The 21,806-nt window shown below is 39.8% G+C and overlaps 1 non-coding gene across 1 annotated transcript; it reads left to right on the forward strand.

Moving 5' to 3' along the window:
- Positions 1–15,330: 15,330 nt before the first annotated feature.
- LOC141699065 (small nucleolar RNA R71) lies at positions 15,331–15,437 on the forward strand. Its single transcript, XR_012565553.1, has one exon. It is a non-coding gene; the product is annotated as a small nucleolar RNA R71 (small nucleolar RNA).
- Positions 15,438–21,806: the final 6,369 nt, after the last annotated feature.

Here is a 21,806-nt window from a genome sequence, read left to right on the forward strand (position 1 = left end):
TAGAATTTTAAAAAGGAAGAATTAGTCGCCTTGATTCTAAACGGTTATAAGTAGTGTTATGATTATGGAATTGAGTTTTGAATGAAATGTGCACTCATGTGAGTTGTGGTTGCTTGATTTGGTTTAAAGTCGAATTAAAAGTGTGTTTTAAGATATAAGTTGTTTGTTGAATACTTGGAAAGGGTAAGAACGAAGTATATTATATGATATGTGTATTTGTGTAATTATACTCGTATAGTTAAGGTCAATCGTTTGATAGGATTAGCGTAAATAGTAATCATTCCGGGAACGAAAGTTGAGAATCTGATTAGGCTTTTGGTTTTATTGTAGATTCGGAGTGTGAGGGCATTCAGGCTAGGAAAGGAAAGGATTTACTAAGTGGCAGTAGTTCAACCTTCAGGAAAGCAAATTCAGGCAAGTAACTCTGATTACTTGTGTAAATGGTTATAAAGAGAATGTTGTTCATACCATGTAGAGTATTGAGCCATGAAATATATATTGAATCCTCTAATTATCCTTGTTAACCCTGTTTAATGATACCCTGTTCCTCCTGATCACCCTATTGATTCCTAAACATATGTTGATCCTTCTAATTTAGTGCCTTGTTATCCTTGATACAGAATCCTTATGAATTGTTCCTTGTTTATCTTTGAATCACTCCCTGAACTTTGTTTCCTTAAAAATCTGAATTAAGAATGAGTTTCGACTTGAATGAGTCTGAATGATTTCAAATGCTTGGTAATGATAAAATGAATTTTAGAAAACCTATTTGTTTTTCCGACTCAAGGTTTTCCAAATGAATTCCTGATGGATTGGATTGGGACGTAAGAGGCTAGTGGGACTAGTCCAGTCATGGTAAGAGGCTAGCGGGGCTAGTCCAACTTAAGGCTGAAATTATGCCGATTGGTACCTTAAAGACCGGATGGAGGTCGGTACGGGCTGATCACCCGTATTAATATGAAATGGAAAGATAAAGTGATCCAATCAAGGGTTCTAAATGATTATTTAAAAAGGGAACTGAAACTTTCTGTTCAGTAAATTGATTTTTTTGAAAATGAAAATGGTTTATATTGCTTTGAAAAGAGTTGATTATGATGTGAAGCTTAAAGCTCGAGAACCCTGATTCTTAAATCTGTTGATCATATGATTGAGCCAATATATTGAAATACTGTTGCTTTCCTCTATTGAAAGATCTATTCTGATCCTTTATTGATTTGTGATGAATGTTGGCTTTCGAACCACGTTGAGCCTTATTCCTTAAAAGCTCCATATTGTTCCTTCAAAAACCTTTCCTTAACCCAAAAGCTGGAAATCTGCCACCTAGATCAAATAAAGTAGAATGCCCTGAGTTTGGTAAAGCATATTGTGAATTGATATTAAAGAACTGCTATATAGTTACTCGCTGAGTTTTATACTCATTTGTTTTGTTTTAATCTAACCATGGTAGTTAAGCAAGAAGATGGTTAGGCTTAGGCACATGGCGCGTAAGAGCGTACCTGGTAGTCCCTACCGTGTTGAGGGCTTCCGGCCAGAGCAGGTAGTGGTAATTAAGAGTGAGCTCGCGCCTAGAAGGAAATGTTTAAAGATACAATGTGTTATCTGTCGGTTCCCAGCTGGAATCGATATCGTTTATTTAATGATATTTTGGGTTAGTAAGTTATATTTTATGATTGGTAGTTGTAATCTTGTCTCATACTTTATCCTGTTGATCCTGTTAGGAGTTAATCGGGGTTTATGCATATTTAATTATTAGATTAGAAGTGTGTGAGTCCTCATTTCCTAACCCCGAGATTGAGGGCGTCACAAGTTGGTATCAGAGCTACAGGATCTAGTCCCTGAGACAAGTTAGGATTAAAAAGGGGTATTTTGGGTATATGTATATCGCGAGAGAGTTCGACTCATATAGAGTTGAGTTAGACTATTAGGTATAGTCTAAGGAAAGTGTTTATTGGTAAAGCGGAAACTAGAGTTAGGGTGTGAGTTAGTTGGAAGCTTTATTTAACCCTAACATTGTTTCTTGGTTGTTGTTTTGGTGTTTTCTCTCAGGATCCTAGTAGTGGTAGTGACTCAGACTCAGAGATTAGTTTGACTGGTACCCCTGTGGACCCCATTCCACCCTCTTCAGAGGAGCCTGTGTATGTTAGTTCAGACCCAGAGGAGGACCCTTCGGAGAGTAGTGAGATCCCCATGCAGATTTCACCCTTGAGGCCAGATTCAGAGACCCCTGCCCCTGAGCCAGAGTCCGAAATGCCTAAGACTATTCATGTCAGTGTTGGTGGCAAGGTAGCCCAGGATCGAGACTTTGTGTACTCCCGCATTCCTGAGTTGGGAGCTTTGGTAGATAGGTTGATTCGAGATTCTAGGCAGAGGACTTCAGTGGTGATGGAGGAGTGGAGAGCTAGGATTCAGTTGGTGGAGCAGGTTGCCAGGAGGAGATTGGATGAGGGACCATCCACTAGTGATGCTGATGCTGAGGCCCGGAGGCTACATAAGATCATTCGCTCGATGTTGGTTGTGTTGTGAGAGATTCTAGATGATTAGACGGGACTGTTGGTTGAGCCCGTAGATTGTTGTTTTTCAGCGCCGGTAAGCTTTGGGATACTTGGTCAGATGCCGGGATCCCTTTTCATTTATCTTGTTGTATTTCAGATCAGTGTTGTAGTAGTAGTAGTTGGAAGTTAGGGGTAGATAGGGGGATGTTTTCCAATTTTTCCTCTATTTAACCCTACAATTTATTGTACCTTATTTCAGAATCTGTGATATCCTTATGTACCCTTTGTTTAAATAAATCCATTATCTTGCTTTCCATTGTGCACCTTGAATATCTCATAAACTATTCTCGTACCATGTTTTAATATAACCATATTTTCGTATAACCATGTTTAAGGATCATAAAACCCTATTCTGTACCATGATAAAACAACACTGATATGAGAATTATGTAGTAATAGGATTGCATGTGCAAGTTGGGTAAAACTTAAAACCCACAAAAGAGATTTCATAGAAACTGTTGTTATATATATATGCCATGCCATCGTATTGCTAAATAATTGCTCAATCAGGTTTGTAAGAAATGGCCAACTCACCTGATCACCAAGAAGAAGAAATTCCCACCCAAGACCCAGAAATAAACCCAGAAACCACCATGATGTGCAGACTTGCTCAGCTTTTGCAACAACCTGTGGCCCCTAAAGTTGGAAACTTTAAGCACTTTCAATCTGTTCATCCCCCAGAGTTCTTAGATTTACCAGACCCGATTAAAGCGCAGTCGTGGTTGAGAGAAATGGAAAAAGCTTTTGAGTTAGCAGAAGTTAAGGACGATAAGAAAGCTCAGTATGCAAGTTATTACCTGAAAGATGAAGCAAGTTTCTGGTGGGAGTCTTCCAAGACGTTGTTGGAAGGCAAATACTTGACATGGGAGAAGTTCACTAAGATGTTTCTGGAGAAGTATTTGCCAAGCTATATTGTAACACCCCCAGATCCAGGGTCGGGGATCCGGGTCGTCACGGTCTTTCTTTCTACAATATCACTTAACTGAATTAATAATAAATAACCTCATGCTGTGACCCCACACTAACACACACCACAACCCGTTATAGTCTCAGAGATGAAATTGAAATAAGTACAAGTCTTTGAATCCACAATTTAAAAGTTATTACAATCCAAAATGATTACTTGATAAGTTTACAATTAATTGCCATTATCTGCCACAAGTTATAGTTATACATAATTGATTCCCAAAAGTAGAAGGTCTGATCTACAGATAGATCTACCTCTGCAGCTATAGCAGCTATGATCTCAACGGGAAGGCGCGGGGCGCTTCCCACGCTCTTGCGCTGGGTCTGCTTAAGTCTGGCCATCTTTCCTAACTGTTGTTGTGTGATGAAGAAATAAAGCAAGAGTGAGCATTACAGCTCGCAAGATAATATATAGTGTAAACGATAATGCAAGTATCTAAATGGATAAATTACTAAAATCCTTTATCAAGTGTAAGATAATTACTTACTGGATATAAGCAATAACAAGGGATGTAGTTACCAAATACTTCACTATACTTATATCATTTATAAAGCTACTTGAACTACCACTGTTCAAAGTATAATGAGCTTTTAACAGTTCATCACATAGATGAGACTACCAGACAAGATTTGAATAGATTAAATCTTTGAAATATTATTGAATGAAATGAAGTTATGAGATACTTCATTAAGTCCCGATATATATATCCACATATATATCTCTTTAAACATTTCCTGAAAACCTCTGTCATGTAAAGTATGAACAAAGTTCGTAACATCCAATGAATTTTTGGAAAGGAAAAGAATTGTGGCATAAACCCGATATCTTGCTGATCAGGCAAAGATACCAATAAGTAACCTTTTCTACTAGTAGATGGACGAATTCCCCACTGGTCATCACCCTGGTCGCAATAGGACCTTATGCTGGGCTGCCACTCAGCCACTTACGCATTTGATGGACTCCCACTGAGCCACTTACACTTTCATGGACGCCCACTGAGCCCATGTTGCTTATGCCGACTCGATAGATGGACTTACTTCCCGAACGTTGGGTAAGTAATCAATTCATTTACCAAAACAGCAACCTTGTTGCAAATATAAAATACACCACAGAGCCGGATCCCTCCGATTTTGAACGAGTATTTAAATCCCCTTTAAAAGGAAGATCTTAAATATAAAAAATGAGTTTTGGGATCCGCTCTAACTTTTAAAAATCATTTTGAAGACTCGAAAACACTTTAAAGAGTGTTTGGAGTAATGCTGATTTAATAAAGTAAAATAGTCCCGATATATTAGAAAATATCTGAATATTATCATTTAAGTAATATTCCCATAAAGAATAATCTTTATAAAAATAATTGAAGTAGAAGTTTTTAAACTTATACTTGAAATGAATATTAAATAACCAAAGATATACTTATACGAAAGTACTATCTTTATTTGAATAATCAAAAGTGAGTTTGATTATCGACACATTATTCTTTAATAAAATAAAGAATATTAATTAGTAAATAATCGGAGTCATTAATCCTCAAATGAATATTCAAAATAATATTTATTAAATAAAATAAACCGAGTCATAAGTCCTTGAATGAATATTCAAAGTAATATTCATTAAAAATAAACGGAGTCATAAGCCCTCGAATGAATATTCAAAATAATATTCATTAATAATATAACTGAGTCATGAGTCCTCGAATGAATATTCAAAATAATATTCATTAATAAAATAAAGTTATCGAATAAACCTTATTCGATTCATAGTTTTGAAAACTATATCTATATATATATAAATATATATAATATACTCGGGAACATCGACTCCCGGTTTTTATGAAAATGTTCACCTTTGGGTTCCCTACACTAAGGGTATACGCAACTACTGCTTATCTCTAGCATAGGTATTATGCAACTTATAAGCATTTCAATTAACATATATATATCAAGATTACGAAACAGACATGCATATATATACCATATCAGCATGCTTCAATATATCACAAAATTTACTAATTAACCAACATGCATCTATCACAAGATAATGCATATACATATATACATCACAACAACAGTATAACAGGTAGAAAACTTGCCTGAGCAACTGGGGGTGACAAATGGATTGGGACGAGTCTGGTAACCTATAAACAACATATAAGTTGGAATTAAACCAAAGTCGCTTATGAATCTATACTTTAACCGATTAGACTCTAACACTCGCTCTGCGCTCAACGATTCCCTTAACTCGCTCGAGTACCCTCGGCTCCACCATTTTTAATAAATTAACCATTAAGGGTTTTAAGGCGATTCTTTCACTAGTGCCTTACCAACTGCGTAATACACTTTACATAAATGATTCATACTCCAATTAGTCCTTTAAGGTCTTTAACCTATGTTTCAAAGTAAGGCGAGGGGTAATGGTTCGTTCGCGAAACGTCGTTACTTAAAACGGTCGTTTCTCTTAAACCGTACATCGGATTCAAACGAACCACATATCAAAACGAAGCTCGTAACATAAACTATCTAATCATGGCAATGGTCAAAATCTAACAGTGAGTTCACGGGTCCTAATGTTAAGAACAAAAACAGTCTAAAGTAAATCGGACATTACGACGACTATGTTTACGCGATTACCAATTTTATTCTACTCCAAACCAACCCACAATCAACTCACAATCAACATCCCAGCCAAACTCCATCCATACTTCACCATAACAGCCCCAACAACTCAAAATTATCAATTTATACTATTCTCAAACATGAATTTAAACTATACTTAAGTTCATTAATCAATACTCCAAGAATTACAACTCCAAAACATCACAAAGCCAACTAACCTCTACATACACAACAATAAAGCCTCTCATGAACTATGTTAAGGCAAAAACATATGCTAATATTCACACAAGTATACGCGTTCGCAAGTAATATAGAATACTTTCTAGTTCGTTCCCACAGAGACTCAGACTAATTTATTGTCTAATTAAACTCACTCACCAATGTATAATTACTTCTCAATGTTAAGACACTAACACTTAGAATTGTTGACTAAATATTAACTACAATTAACTACTTAATTAATCACTTAATTAACACTTCAAATTATCAATAATAAAACACTCATGAGATCACAACTTCATTACTACTTCCTTCAATAGTCATTATTATTACCTTTAGCATGTGACAGTGATGATATTAATCGAATAACACAAAACTGATAAAAGCCAACTTTCATTGTACTAATACCATTCTACCAACATCCACAATCAAGATAGAAGTTGAATAGTCATCAATTATGTTGAGTTCCTATATGTCTACAGAAATTGACAACACAACGATTTAAGCACAAGTTATTCCTTTTGATTACATAGGGCAAATAAAACTGTTAGAGTTACCCACTAATCATGCACAACGTACATGAACCTATGCTAGTATGGCAAGTTCTAAATCTCAAGATCCACCATCACTTCACAAGAGATTAACACCCTATCTTATATGTTCGCGACGCACATAAGACTAATACGCACAACCAAAACTAGATATCATACAATCATCACACACTAAAGTATTAAACAATTAACTAAAGAATTCCATAATAAATCCGTTGCAACCCCATGATCACGATTAGCCCATAATAGCACTTATCGTCATCATGGGTTCATATGAAATCATGATAAACAAACATAAGAAAATATAACTAAACTAATTATATTAAATCAGAGTACGTCACAAGAGTAAATAGGTTCAAGGTAAGAAACTAGCATCCAACGTTACAACGAAACAAGAATCACAAGAAAATATGCTTCCTCTTCGTTGCTGTGCACTAAACGGTCTTCTTCCTTATCTCCTTCGCTCCTTGCGTAATACCACGATCCTCCTTCTTGAAAACGTCTCCAAATCTACTTATATAATAGTCCCATAAAACTCAGATTACATAGAAGTGGAAGCCAAACAGAAATAGAAGTCCTAAAATAAATTATTTTTTCCCCGACCCTGCGCGGCCGCTCAGCATAGCTGAGCGGGCGCTCAGCTTTCTGCACGGCCGCTGGCGCTCAGGACCCTTCTGGAAAATTCCTGAGTTCGCTTCGTTCCTTCGCTGTAATCTGCCCATTTCTTCCCTCTCTCAACGATGAACACATGCCAAGGCTTATTCTTGATGATTACTCCCCCGAAATGTAACTAATACCCTGAAATGCATAAACACTAGAAAAACGCATCAAATACACAAAATACTTGATTTCAAGACACCAATTTAAGCCATTTTAAGACGTTCTAAGTGGTATAAAATGCTACTTATCACACCCCCAAACTTAAATCGATGTTTGTCCTCAAGCGTCACAGACTCAAAAACAAATAAAAAACATGCATGAATGCAATCTATATGAAAATGCAGCGATCCCCCTTACTACGAATAAACCAACCAAATTGCAACATCTCAACAAATGCAGTTAGACAACTAAAGATCAATAAACTCATGCCAACAGACATACAGCCAGAAACGTGGTGTGTGCAAATGCTTAACAGATATGCTTCGGAACTAGACCAATTATTATGACTCGACTATCCTCAAGGCAATCACATGATCATACAAAGAATAAAAATTCTAGGCACAAAGTGATATACAACACTACAAGAATTCTGGAGCTTATTACGGAATCATGCTTTTTATTCACAACACAAATGCTTATTTGACCGTGCAATGAGTGAGGTCCACAAAAGACTTATACAATGGTATCCATGTAACGAGCGTTAGGTTAGTGGATCCCAGACTCTAAAAGCCTTAGGTCACTAGGCACAAAGTCCCCTAAGAACTTAATAACTCGAATACCAAAGAGCCCACTCTTAATCAATTATGCATAAACACCACAATTTTTTTTTTATAAAATTTCTGAGCAAGTGTGTTTCGCTCCATCTTGCTCAACCCTAGACTACTCGCACAACATGCGAGCCGGCTACTAGCCATTTGACGCCTAGCCACAACTAGCAACAAATTCCATTTTTTTACTCCAATTTTTTTCTTTTTTTCATGCCTTTATCACTAAGAGCCTATTATCGAATTCTAAGCATAATAAATAGATTGACCTCGAAAATAATCAAATCATAACAACAATCTAGCCCTTACGCATTCTCTAAGACTTAGTGGAATTACAAGTGCTTCTAGCATGCATATCAACCTACACGACTTAATATCACTTTAATGCTATCACTATACTCGCATCAATATCACAATTCAGTCGATAAATCATCGCAAAAGGGATCATGGTAAATGCATGAGCTACATGACATGATAAACAATTAAAGCTATATAAAAAAACTATACGGCATAAATTATGCAACTATATGAACTAAACTATCATGAATATGCAGCTATATGACACACACACAGTATTCCTTAACTACCACCCCCAAACTTAAAATCTTCACTGTCCTCAGTGAAGGTAGTAGAAAGGAACACAGGGTATACCTACTCGGAGTCATCATCATCATCACCCTCAGTAGGTGGAGTATCAGGCGGCGGGTATGCAGAGTCCTCACCAAAAACTGGCCACTGGATATCAGCTCCAAGGCCCCGAAAAGCAGTCCCTAATGCAAGGGTGAGCTCCTGAGCAAACCTGCTCTGCGTCTCGTACATGGCATCCATCCGCCGTGAAAGCCTCCTATACTGGGTATCAGCCATCCCAGCACCCTCCTAAGCTCTCGAAGAACCAGCCTCATCACGCCCAAGCCTAGCCATAGTAGTACCTCGTGCTGGATGCCCTCCTGGAAGATGATAACCCAGCCCATGCTCCTCAGGCTCACCACCGGTCCACTCCTGCATCCCATTCAGAGTTCCAGAATCAATTGGAGCTGCCGGCAACTGCAACTGCTCATGAGCCGGCCAGTTCACTCCTACTGCTCGGCACAGCTTCGTAATCGTGGATGCATAAGGGATGTTCATATGCTTAGCTCCCCTCAAAAACTTCAGAATTCCTTGGTAGATAAACTCACCAAGGTCCACATAGTACTCCTCATGAAGAATTCCCCACAACAACTGTGCTCTCTCAACTGTGACCTCGTGTGCATGCGAAGAAGGCAAAATATTAGCACAAATAAATGCATTCCATGCACGGGCATACCTGTTCATAGCGATCGTCGGGAAGTGACGATACTCATTAGTGCCGGTCTTGAAGGTCCATACTGTGCCCGGCCTACATAGAGTCGCACAAATCAAATCCAAGTCAAAATCCTCAGCAGTCTTCTCATTCCAGTTCTCCTCCTCGGGCTTCCTCTCTCGCTGTCCAATCACTTGGCGAATCGCCGCAGGGTGATAATCAACCGTCAGCCCTCGGACCACAGAAAACCCATTCATTTCGGCCTTCGCGTTCGCATAGAACTCGTGAACCACGCTCATCGGTACTACTTCGGGCGACTCACAAAAAGCTATCCACCCCTTTTCTGCAATCATAGGTAGCAACTCACCATCCCTCCCCGATGGTAAAAACCCTCTCTCCTTCAGAATTGGCTTCCCCAAAAGCCTAGTGTACTCCTCCTCCGCAGCTCTGTCAGTCAACCGAGGCCTTGCAGCAGTACCCCTTGATGAATCAGCAGTAGGGACTGTGCTGCTGCTATCGATAGTGCGTGCTCTCTTGGGTGCCATTGATTCTCTAATAAAAGTGTTTAAGAACTGAGTTTTGGTGCTTGGGAGAGAGTTTAAGTGTAGGAAGTTTGTGGGAGATATGTAGGATATGTGTATGTATATATAGGGTGTGGAATAGGTTAAATTAGATTAAGGTTTGGGGATTAAGGGTTAAAATGATGGGGTAGTGGGAACAAATCGTGGGTTTATGGGCTACAATTGGTTTTTTTTTCTCTGAACTTAAAAAAAAAAATTATGGCAGTCGACCCCTGAGCGGTCGCTCAGCAAAGCTGAGCGGGCGCTCAGGGGGTCACTGGAAAAAAAAAATTTCAGCCCCGATTTTCTGAGTTTTTTGTGTTTTTGGATAGGTTATTAACTTCTAAGGGTTCCTGTAACAACAATTCATGGGTTGCCTCCCACGCAGCGCTTCTTTTTCGTCATTAGCTTGACATTGCATACCCTTCTCAAGTAGTCAACAAAATGGTGCTAGCCACTTCTCGGTTTGCCATGTCCCCATAGTAGTGCTTCAAACGCTGACCGTTAACCTTAAATGCTTGGTCCGGATCATTCTCAAAAATTTCCACCGCTCCATGTGGAAACACAGTTTTGATAATAAAAGGTCCAGACCACCTCGATTTCAACTTCCCGGGAAAAAGTCGGAGCCGAGAGTTGAATAAGAGAACTTGTTGCCCCGGCACAAATAACTTAGGATGTAGCTTCCTATCGTGCCACATCTTCACCTTTTCCTTATACATTTTGTTATTCTCGTACGCTTGAAGTCGAAATTCATCAAGTTCATTAAGCTGAAGCATTCTTTTCTTACCAGCTGCATCTAAATCCAGGTTCAACTTTTTCAATGCCCAGTAGGCCTTATGCTCAAGCTCCGCAGGTAGATGACATCCCTTACCGTACACCAACTGAAACGGGGACATACCAAGTGGAGTTTTGTATGCTGTTATGTAAGCCCAGACAGCTTCATCGAGCTTTAAAGACCAATCCTTCCTTGAAGGACAAACAACCTTCTCTAGAATGCGCTTTATCTCTCTGTTAGACACTTTCGCTTGACCATTTGTTTGCGGATGATAGGCAGTAGCCACTCGATGATTCACATTATAACGCTGCATCATAGAAGTGAACTTACGGTTGCAGAAATGCGACCCTTCATCACTTATGATTACCCGAGGTGTTCCAAACCTTGTGAAAATTTGCTTATGAAGAAAATTTAGCACTGCCTTTGCATCATTTGTCGGTAAAGCTTTAACTTCTACCCATTTTGAGACATAATCGACTGCCAGCAAGATGTACTGATTATTGCAAGATGAGATAAAAGGTCCCATGAAATCGATTCCCCAAACATCAAAGACCTCGACTTCAAGCATCACATTTAATGGCATCTCATCCTTTCTTGTCAAATTTCCCACTCTTTGGCAACGATCACACCTTAAAACAAACTGATGAGCATCCTTGAACAAAGTGGGCCAAAAAAAACCTGCTTGCAGAATACGAGCTGCCGTCTTTTCACCACCATAGTGTCCACCATAAACCGTGGAGTGGCAGTCTCGTAATATCCCCTCCGTCTCACAGAACGGGATACATCTCCTGATGATCTGGTCAGCTCCCTGTCTAAACAAATATGGTTCATCCCACATATACCACTTCACCTCATGCAGAAACTTTTTCTTTTGAGCGGAGGTCAAATTAGGAGGCATTACATTGCTGACGAGATAGTTTACAATATCTGCAAACCATGGTTCTTCCTCCTGAACTGCAAACAACTGCTCATCCGGAAAAGATTCATTGATTAGTGTCCTATCTTGTGAAGTAGAATCGGGATTCTCCAACCTAGAGAGATGGTCAGCTACTTGATTCTCAGTACCTTTTCTATCCTTGATCTCTAACTCAAATTCCTGAAGTAAAAGCACCCAACGAATGAGTCTCGGCTTCGAATCCTTCTTGGAAACCAGATAGCGAATAGCCGCATGATCAGTGAATACTGTTACTTTTGTACCAAGTAGATAAGATCGAAATTTCTCGGAACCAAAGACTATAGCCAATAGCTCCTTCTCAGTAGTGGTGTAGTTCATTTGGGCCCCATTTAAAGTCTTACTCGCATAGTAGATCACATGGAAGAGATTTTTCTTGCGCTGTCCCAGAACTGCACCTACCGCATAATCACTCGCATCACACATCATCTCAAATGGTTCTTTCCAATATGGTGCTGTAATAACTGGTGCAGTGATCAAACTCTTCTTGAGAGTCTCGAATGCTGCCAAACATTCCTCATCAAATTTGAAAGGCACATCTTTCTCAAGCAAATTGCACAACGGCTTAGATATCTTTGAAAAGTCCTTGATGAATCGCCGATAAAAACCCGCATAACCAAGAAAACTACGGATTCCTTTCACAGAATTAGGTGGTGGAAGATTTTCAATGACTCCCACCTTGGCCTTGTCCACATCCAGACCCTTGTTAGAGACCTTATGCCCAAGAATAATGCCTTCACGCACCATAAAATGACATTTCTCCCAATTAAGCACCAAATTAGTTTCCACGCACCTTTTGAGTACGGCGTGCAGATTATTCAAACATTCATCATATGAATGTCCAAAGACGGAGAAGTCGTCCATGTACACTTCGACATTATTTCCAATCATGTCAGAGAATATAGCCATCATGCATATCTGAAAAGTGGCCGGGGCGCCACATAACCCAAACGAAACTCTGCGAAAAGCAAACATGCCAAATGGACAAGTGAAGGTAGTCTTTTCCTGATCCTCTGGTGCAATACAAATCTGATTATACCCTAAATAACCATCCAGAAGACAAAAATACTCATGACCCGCCAACCTGTCAAGCATCTGATCAATAAACGGAAGAGGGAAGTGATCCTTCCATGTGGCTTTGTTCAATTTTCTATAATCCATGTATACTCTCCATCCTGTAACTGTTCGAGTGGGGATGAGCTCATTCTTTTCATTTGCTACCACAGTGATACCTCCTTTCTTAGGTACACATTGTACGGGGCTTACCCACGAGCTGTCAGAAATAGGATAAATGATGCCTGCATCCAGCCATTTCAGAATTTCTTTCTTCACCACCTCCTTCATGATAGGATTCAGTCTTCGCTGCTGTTCCACAGTCGGCTTACTACCTTCCTCTAGCAGAATTTTATGCATACAATATGAAGGACTTATCCCCTTGATGTCTGCTATGGTCCATCCAATAGCCGATTTGAATTCTCTCAAAATCCTTAAGAGCTTGTCTTCCTCACTACCTGAAAGGTCAGATGAAATAATAACAGGTAAAGTAGATGCATTACCTAAAAAAGCATACCTCAAGTGTTCAGGTAATGGCTAGAGCTCCAAGGTAGGTGCTTCCTCTATTGATGGTTTGAGCTTTCCTTTAGCATTCTTGAGGTCAGAAGTACCAAGAGATTCAAATGGCATGTCCAGCTTTCACTTCCAGGGAGAAGCGTTCAGATATTGTAATTGCTCGTTGCCATCTTCATCATCGCTGTCAAAATCCCCCACTAAGGCCTTTTCCAATGCATCAGACATTAGCATGCGATCGAGTTCCGAAGTAACCGCAGAATCAATCACATCCACTTTAAAGCACTCCTCATCTTCTGTAGGGAATTTCATTGCCTTGAATACGTTGAAGGTCATATCCTGATCTTGTACCGGCATAGTAAGTTCACCTTTTTGTACATCTATCAAGGTACGGCCAGTAGCCAAGAAAGGTCTTCCCAAGATTATGGGAATCTTCTTATCTTCCTCAAAATCCAGAATAACAAAATCTGCAGAAAACAAGAGCTTATCCACCTTGACGAGCACATCCTCCACTATGCCCCTTGGGTAAGTAATGGAACGATCAGCCAATTGTAGAGACATGTATGTGGGTTTTGGATCAGGCAGATCCAGCTTTTTAAAGATCGACAACGGCATCAGATTAATGCTTGCTCCCAAATCACAAAGGCACTTGTCAAAAGTCAAATTGCCAATGGTGCAAGGAATGGTGAAGCTACCTGGATCTTTCAGTTTCGGTGGTAACTTTTGCTGCAGAACAGCGCTGCATTCTTCCGTGAGAACAACGGTCTCAAGGTCATCCAGTTTCACCTTCCTTGAAAGAATACTCTTCATAAACTTCGCATAACTAGGCATTTGCTCCAGAGCCTCAGCGAAAGGTATATTGATATGAAGTTTCTTGAACACCTCCAGAAACTTACCGAACTGTCTATCCAGCTTTTGTTGCTGCAATCTCTTAGGAAAAGGTGGTGGAGGATAGAGCTGTTTCTCCCCTATATTAGCCTCAGGAAGAGTGTGTTCAACAGTAGTCTTCCTTGGTTCCGCCACTTTCTCCTTTTGCTTAGCTTCTTCATCTCTAATTTCAGCTTCTCCTTCTTTTGCCTTTTCAGCATCAGCAACTTTTCCAGACCTTAAGGTAATAGCCTTGACTTGATCTTTAGCTTCCTTCCTGCCTGGTACTTTCGTGTCACTGGGAAGAGTGCCAGGTTGACGATTGAGCACTGCATTGGCTAATTGACCGATTTGATTTTCCAAGGTCTTGATAGAAATCGCCTGACTCTTGCATAACAGCTTAAGTTCCTCAAAATCAGCACTAGTAGGTGCAGCTGTACTTCCCTGTTGAGGATATGATTGCCTTATAGCATACTGCTGTGGTTGCTAGAATCCAGGTGGGTTAAACTGTTTACTCACTCCTTGCTGATATGGTGGCTGAATAGCATTCTGATTATTCCCCCAGCTGAAATTTGGATGATTTCTGTTATTAGGATGATAGGTCGCTGGCACAGGCTGCTGTTGTCGCTGATAATTATTCACATACTGAACAGATTCGTTGACAAGAGAACACTGATCCTTAGCATGAGAACCTGCACAAAGCTCACAAACCATAGCTATTTGATTAACTCCATATGTAGCCAAAGAATCAACCTTCATTGATAGCGCTTGAAGCTGGGCTGCAATAGCGGTGGCTGCATCAACTTCCAGAATACCTGCTACCTTACCTGACGTCATCCTCTGAGTTGGGTTTTGATGCTCATTTGCAGCCATAGTCTCTATAAGATTATACGCCTCAGTATAGCTTTTAGCCCGTAAGGCGCCTCCAGCTGCTGCATCGAGCATGGGCCGAGATTGGGCCCCCAAACCATTATAGAAACCAGTGATCACCATCCAATTAGGCATTCCATGATGTGGACATTTTCTCAACATTTCCTTGTAGCGTTCCCAAGCCTCGCACATAGATTATGTAGGTTGCTGCGCAAACTAAGTAAGAGCACTCCTCATAGCAGCAGTCTTTGCCATCGGATAAAACTTCACCAGAAACTTTTGCGCAAGATCTTGCCACGTAGTGATGGACCCAGCTGGTTCAGAATGTAACCAGTCTTTAGCCTTGTCCCTCAGTGAGAATGGGAAAAGCCTTAACTTGATAGCCTCATCAGTCACGCCATTATACTTAAAAGTGTTGCAGATCTCGACAAAATTCCTTATGTGCATGTTGGGGTCTTCAGTCGCTGCTCCTCCAAAAGAAACAGAATTCTGCACCATCTGAATAGTGCCCGGCTTGATTTCAAAGGTGTTAGCTTGAATAGCCGAATGAAGAATGCTTGACTGAATGTCATCAATTTTTGGCCGAGAAAAATCCATAAGAGCTGGATCAGCTTGAACAATACGATCACCCATGTTTACTGGTTCTTTCCGCTCAGTTCCTGAATCCGAATCTTCAAAATCTAACTTCTCCGGAATATCAAGAACTTCATCTGTCTCCTCAGCTGTATCTAAAGTCCTCTTGCGAGTACGAGAACGAGTTTGTATAAACGCTTGCTAAAGTACCTGAAACACAACCGGAAACAATAAGTAACTACTACGTCCTAATCACTGAGTCCTAATGACCAATGATGGTAAGTAAATAAACTAAACAAAAACGCCGAGTCCCCGGCAGCGGCGCCAAAAACTTGTTAAGGCGAAAACACATGCTAATATTCACGCAAGTATACGCGTTCGCAAGTAATATAGAATACTTTCTAGTTCGTTCCCACAGAGACTCAGACTAATTTATTGTCTAATTAAACTCACTCACCAATGTATGATTACTTCTCAATGTTAAGACACTAACACTTAGAATTGTTGACTAAATATTAACTACAATTAACTACTTAATTAATCACTTAATTAACACTTCAAATTATCAATAATAAAACACTCATGAGATCACAACTTCATTACTACTTCCTTCAATAGTCATTGTTATTACCTTTAGCATGTGACAGTGATGATATTAATCGAATAACACAAAACTGATAAAAGCCAACTTTCATTGTACTAATACCATTCTACCAACATCCACAATCAAGATAGAAGTTGAATAGTCATCAATTATGTTGAGTTCCTATATGTCTACAGAAATTGACAACACAACGATTTAAGCACAAGTTATTCCTTTTGATTACATAGGGCAAATAAAACTGTTAGAGTTACCCACTAATCATGCACAACGTACATGAACCTATGCTAGTATGGCAAGTTCTAAATCTCAAGATCCACCATCACTTCACAAGAGATTAACACCCTATCTTATATGTTCGCGACGCACATAAGACTAATACGCACAACCAAAACTAGATATCATACAATCATCACACACTAAAGTATTAAACAATTAACTAAAGAATTCCATAATAAATCCGTTGCAACCCCATGATCACGATTAGCCCATAATAGCACTTATCGTCATCATGGGTTTATATGAAATCATGATAAACAAACACAAGAAAATATAACTAAACTAATTATATTAAATCAGAGTACGTCACAAGAGTAAATAGGTTCAAGGTAAGAAACTAGCATCCAACGTTACAACGAAACAAGAATCACAAGAAAATATGCTTCCTCTTCGTTGCTGTGCACTAAACGGTCTTCTTCCTTATCTCCTTCGCTCCTTGCGTAATACCACGATCCTCCTTCTTGAAAACGTCTCCAAATCTACTTATATAATAGTCCCATAAAACTCATATTACATAGAAGTGGAAGCCAAACAGTAATAGAAGTCCTAAAATAAATTGTTTTTTTCCCCGACCCTGCGCGGCCGCTCAGCATAGCTGAGTGGGCGCGCAGCTTTCTGCGCGGCCGCTCATCATAGCTGAGCGGGCGCTCAGGACCCTTCTGGAAAATTCCTGAGTTCGCTTCGTTCCTTCGCCGTAATCTGCCCATTTCTTCCCTCTCTCAACGATGAACACATGCCAAGGCTTATTCTTGATGATTACTCCCCCGAAATGCAACTAATACCCTGAAATGCATAAACACTAGAAAAACGCATCAAATACATAAAATACTTGATTTCAAGACACCAATTTAAGCCATTTTAAGACGTTCTAAGTGGTATAAAATGCCACTTATCAAACTATAACAACAAAAATAAACCTAATACTCAAGTAAAGTTAGGGTTTGGAGGGGTTATACCTTCCTTGGAGAGTGGAGAATCAAGTAATTAGCTTGGAATCACCCTTAAAAGTCCTTATCCAAGCTTAATCTAAACAAAAACTCAAGAACAAAAATTTTAGTTCTTGAAAAACACTATTCACCCTCTTCTTCCATGATTTTTAGGAAAAGATTGTGAATGAATTAGAAGCTCAAACTTATAGGATATCCATAACTAATCATAAGGGACCTTGGATAATTACCTTGTGATTTAACAATGGTTGGATCTTGATTTTTGAAAATTTCTTCTCTTGAAATAAGAAAAAGCCGAGAGCTTTTCTTTGAAGAAAAGGGAAGAGATTTTGTGTTTTTGTGATTTGTTTTGATTTGCCTTGGTTGGTTGATTTTTGTTTTGTTTTAATCATTTTTAACCATGAAAAAATTGTGTGGTTATAAATCAACCACACTTCCTTCCCTTATGTCACGCTTTGGTCATCATGTGATGTCACCCTCCACACTTGTCCTCTTCCTGTTGGTTTGATGACATCATCATCCCTAACCTCCTTGATTAACTCCTAATTGCTTGCCTAATGACCGCTGATCTGTTATACGGTTCGCTTAACTTTCGTTCTCATTTATCGTTTGAGGGATCATACCCGGGATCTTATTACTTGGGTTCCCTTAACTTTTCTCAATACATTGTATTCCTTTTATGATCCCCTCTTATAATCCTTGAATTTAAATCCCTTTTATCCTGTTACCTTATACTCAATTCTTTCGGTATCTGGTGGATTTTCGGTAAAAATCAAAGTGTTCGAATTTGGATTCTGACGATCTTTACATACACTTATATCCCATATAAAGTACTAATAAGATCTCAGAATAACAATAGAAGAACCCCTACATAGTGTGGCATGAAAAGTTTTCTTATTCAGCAATATCAGCAAAAACACTATTCATAAGGTTTACAAAAAAAAAGTTCAAAATTTTGGGGTTATTACAGTCTCCCCTCCTTAAAAGGATTCCGTCCCGGAATCAAATAGAAAACAAATGGGGGTACTTTTCTAGCATTGCGCTCTCTAGCTCCCAAGTTGATTCTTCCACATTATGATTCTGCCATAGCACTCTGACTAGCTTGATCACTTTGTTCCGAAGCACCTGCTCCTTTTTATCCATAATTTTTACCGGTTTCTCCACGTAAGTCAGATCTGGTTGCCTATCCACATGCTCGTACTCCACTATGTGTCCGATATCCCGATGATACTTCCTTAGCATTGACACATGGAACATATTATGAACTTGTTGTAGGTTCGGGGGTAAGGCTAGCTCGTAAGCCAACTTCCCAATCCATCTTAGTATCTCAAAAGGTCTAATGTATCTTGGGCTTAGTTTTCCTTTCTTTCCAAACCTCATTAACCCTTTCCAAGGGGATACTTTTAGTAGTACCAAGTCCCCTACTCCATAGTCCTTGTCCTTTCGGGCTAGGTATGCATATTTTTTCTGTCTATCTTGGGCTGCTACCAGCCGTCCTCTGATGAGATCCACTATGTCTTTGGTCCTTTGGACCACTTCGGGTCCGAGCATCTTCCGCTCTCCTACTTCATCCTAGTATAAGGGAGATCGATACCTTCTTCCGTACAGAGCCTCATAAGGCGGCATTCTAATGCTAGCATGAAAGCTATTATTATAAGAAAACTCGATCAACGGCAAGTGATCATCCCAACTTCCTTTAAAGTCTATTGCACAGACCCTCAACATATCCTCTAGTGTCTGGATGGTCCTTTCACTCTCCCCATCCGTCTGGGGATGGTAAGCGGTACTCATATTTAACTTGGTCCCCGCACATTCTTGAAAGCTCCTCCAAAATCTGGAGTTGAACCTGGGGTCTCGTTCTGAGACAATGGACGCTGGGACTCCATGTCACGTCACTATTTCCTTAAGGTAAATGTCCACCAGCCTATCGACTGTGTATCTCTCATTGATAGGAATAAAATGAGCTGACTTTGTCAGTCGGTCTATAATCACCCATATGGCATCATGGTTGGCTTTCGTCCTTGGTAAACCGACAACAAAATCCATGGCTATCTGTTCCCATTTCCATTCACGAATCTCCAGGGGTCGTAAAAGTCCACTAGGTCTCTGGTGCTCTACCTTTACTCTTTAGCAAGTTAAACATTTGCTTACCCATTCTGCTACGTCCCTCTTCATGTTGGGCCACCAGTAATACTCCTTCAAATCCCTATACATCTTGGTACTTCCCGGGTGAATGGAATATCTTGAACTATGGCTTTCATCCAAAATCTCGTCTTTAAGCTCTTGAACGTTCGGAACCCAAATACGGTAGGAGTACCTCATTATCCCTTTATTTTCTCTCTCAGTATGGATCTCTTCTCCAGTCATTGATTCTCTGCCTTCATTCATTACTTTCTCTTGGCATAATCTAATCTTTTCCAATAACTCTGGTTGCATCGAGATCTCAAACAGCTTTTCAGTTCCGGTTCCGGTTACCTTTACTTCTATTTCCATTTTCTCGAAATCCTTTATCAATTCTTCTGAAGTCGTTATCATTCTGAGTCTTTCCTTTCTACTAAGGGCATCAGCCACCACATTGGCTTTCCCCGGATGATAGAGAATCTCACAATCATAGTCCTTAATTAGCTCTAACCATCTCCTCTGGCGCATGTTGAGCTCTTTCTGCGTAAATATTTACTTGAGGCTCTTATGGTCTGTGAAAATCTCGCACTTCTCTCCATACAAGTAGTGTCTCCAAATTTTTAAGGCAAAAACTATTGCCGCGAGCTCAAGGTCATGAGTAGGATATCTAATCTCGTATTCCTTCAGTTGTCTCGATGCATACGCAATCACTTTACCGTGCTGCATAAGCACACACCCTAATCCTTTGTGCGACGCGTCACTATATATCACAAAATCTCCTTTTCCGTCTGGCAATGCCAACACCGGGGCCGTTACCAACCTTTTCTTTAATTCCTGAAAATTGTTCTCGCATTTCTCCGTCCATTCAAACTTCTCTGTCTTACGAGTAAGTCGTGTCAAAAGGGCTGCGATCTTCGCAAAGTCCTGTACAAATCTACGATAGTAGCCGGCCAATCCTATGAAACTCCTTACCTCTGTGGGTGTGGTTGGCCTTTCCCAATTTGAGACCGCCTCTATCTTGGAGGGGTCGACCAATACTCCTTCTTTATTGATCACATGTCCTAAAAACTGTATTTCATTCCGCCAGAATTCACACTTCGAGAATTTGGCATATAACTGTTCATCTCTGAGTATTCCTAGAGCTATCCTCAAATGCTCTGCATGTTCTGCCTCAGTCCTTGAGTAGATTAAAATATCATCGATAAAAACTATCACACACTTGTCCAAGTACTTCTTAAATACTCTGTTCATTAAATCCATAAAAGCCGCTGGGGCATTGGTTAATCCAAAGGACATTACCAAGAACTCATAGTGCCCATAGCTGGTACGGAATGCTGTCTTGGGAATATCTTCGGGTTTAATCTTTAGTTGGTGATATCCAGTTCTCAGGTCAATCTTGGAAAAATAAACAGCATCCTTTAGCTGGTCGAACAGATCGTCTATTCTAGGTAACGGGTACCTGTTCATTATGGTTAGCTTGTTCAACTCTCGATAGTCGATGCACAGCCTCATGCTCCCATCTTTCTTCTTAACAAATAACACTGGTGCTCCCCACGGAGACACACTGGGTCTTATCATACCCTTATCCAAGAGTTCCTACAATTGGGTAGCTAATTCCTTCATTTCTAATGGGGCTAACCGGTAAGGTGCTTTTGAAACTGGCGCCGTCCCTGGGGCCAACTCAATAGCAAATTCAATCACTCTATCGGGTGGTAATCCCGGAAGGTCTTGTGGGAATACATCATCAAATTCGTTGACTACCGGAATATCTTTTAAGTTGAGCACCTCTTTCTGCGTGTCCACCACATAGGCTAGGTAAGCCTCATTTCCTTTTCGTAGCATCGTTTTGGCCTGGGCCATAGTCAAAAATTTCTTCGTCTGCCTCTTTCCTCTAAATATGACTTCTTTCTTTCCTGGGATATTCAACTTAACTTTCTTCCCCTTACAGTCTATCTGAGCATCATTGCTAGATAGCCAGTCCATTCCCAAAATTATATCAAACTCCCCTAATTTAAAAGGAATCAGATCAACACTAAAAGATTGTTCCCCTAAGCCTAACTCACAGGCGGGGTGAATCTGGTTAACAGG

The sequence above is a fragment of the Apium graveolens genome, chromosome 11, assembly GCF_009905375.1.
Source record: "Apium graveolens cultivar Ventura chromosome 11, ASM990537v1, whole genome shotgun sequence".
Taxonomy (NCBI): Eukaryota; Viridiplantae; Streptophyta; class Magnoliopsida; order Apiales; family Apiaceae; genus Apium; species Apium graveolens.